The following is a 1,847-nucleotide window of genomic DNA, read 5'->3' as shown; positions in this document are numbered from 1 at the left end:
GTCTGAATATGATACCGACCTAGAATTTGAAGAACATACAAGTGAACCCGAAAACGAGCCTAAGAACAAGATGGAGAATATTGAAGAAATGTCCATGGGAGCTTACAGAAAGAGAATTCGAGATGATGTAGGTCCAGGATTAGTACAACCCGTTATTCCTACCACTGTCACATTCGAGCTGAAAGGACATATCATTTCTGCACTAGAGGATATCCCATTCTATGGAAAAGATCATGAGGATGCGTTTAAGCATTTAGATGAAGTGAATGACATTGCTGATTACTTTAATGTCCCGAATGTTAACAGAGATACCGTCTTGCTATGGATGCTTCCTGTTACCTTTAAAGGAGCTACAAAGGATTGGTTAAAAGCACTTCCACCTAGTACAATCACCACTTGGGCTCAAATGCGCGAGCAGTTTCTACACCAATTTTGTCCAGCATCCAAACTCAAGAAGGCAATAGCCAACTTTGAGCAAAACCCGAGGAGTCACTTTACGAAGCATGGGAGCGTTATAAAAGGGTTGTTAAGGAATTGTCCTCAACATGACCTTAACATTCAACAAGAAGTGTCCATATTCTATGACGGGATCAATGTGATGACAAGACAACTCCTTGATTCTCAAGGACCACTTACGAAGAAAAATGTGGGCAAGGTCAAGGAATTGGTTGAAGAATTTGCAAAGCATTCTCGTGAATAACACAATCCAAGGAATGAAAGCGTTAAAGGAGTTAGGGGTGCACATTCTGATGAAATGGCTGCTATGCTGGCAATGCTTAACATCATGGATATGAGATTGACTCAAATGGACCAATCAATTCATGCAATTCGAGTTAGTTGTGAGAGATGTAGTGGCCCACATCTAACAAAAGATTGTAACATGGATGAATATGGAAACAAGAAAGCTCAGGTTTGCTATTCAAGTGGAGAAAAATATGATAAAGATTGGAGAAAACCAAAGAAAGAGTGGCTGCCATACGAAGAATACAAGAAGCAAAAGGAAGAGAAATATAAGCAAACTGGTCGATGCTTCCACCAAAAAGAGCAGCCACCAACCGAGAAGAAGGTGGACATAGAAACCATGTTGACCCGATTCATGGAATCTTCCGAGAGAAGGCACGAAGATACTGATGCAGTGCTAAAAGAACACATGAATATGATGAAGGAACAACACAAAATGATGATTGACCAGCAAACTTCATTAAGAAATCATCAAGCATCAATTCAAAGTTTAGAAGTCCAAGTTGGTCAACTTACTACTTTGGTTAATAACAAAGTCTTCACAATCTCCCGAAAAGAAATTTCAATCTAACGTCATGGCCATTGATACTGAAGAAGAGGCAATTTATGAGTTCCTAGAAGCACTAGAAGTGGAACCAAGGCCATCTGAACTGAAGCCAAAAAAATCCAAGCTAGAAAACAAAGAAGCTGCTGAAATGCCAAATTCACGACGTGATCCCGATAAGTTCACATCATGGGATCAGTCTACACAGAAAAAAATCGTATCTGTTCCAGCTTATAAACCGCCTTTGCCATTCTTGTCTCGAGCACATCTTAGCCCATTGGAAAGGGAACATCTGGAGTTTATTCAACAAATAAAGGGTATGTCTATTAATACTCCTTCAATTGCTTCACTTTCAAAAATTCCAGAATCCGCGAAGTTCCTCCAAGACTTAATAGACACTTGTCAAGAATTAATGAAGAATTCTAAGGTGATTCTAAGTGAGCAAAGCTCGAAAGCTGTATTAGGATAGTTGCCTAAGAAGATGGGAGATCCTGGACGTCTTACTCTTCCATGTGAGTTCGGGAATAATTTGAAGATTTATGCTTTAGCCGATTCTGGGGCT

At 39.8% G+C, this 1,847-nt stretch overlaps 1 non-coding gene across 1 annotated transcript; it reads right to left on the bottom strand.

Annotated features, from left to right (window-relative positions):
• Positions 1 to 445: 445 nt before the first annotated feature.
• On the bottom strand, positions 446 to 552 carry LOC145007753 (small nucleolar RNA R71). Its single transcript, XR_013663121.1, has one exon. It is a non-coding gene; the product is annotated as a small nucleolar RNA R71 (small nucleolar RNA).
• Between the last annotated feature and the right edge of the window lie 1,295 nt (positions 553 to 1,847).

Source organism: Lactuca saligna, chromosome 7 (genome assembly GCF_052625555.1).
Source record: "Lactuca saligna cultivar CGN05327 chromosome 7, ASM5262555v1, whole genome shotgun sequence".
NCBI lineage: Eukaryota > Viridiplantae > Streptophyta > Magnoliopsida > Asterales > Asteraceae > Lactuca > Lactuca saligna.
Note: the sequence above shows the minus strand (reverse complement) of the source record. Positions and strands in the feature narration are given on the sequence as shown.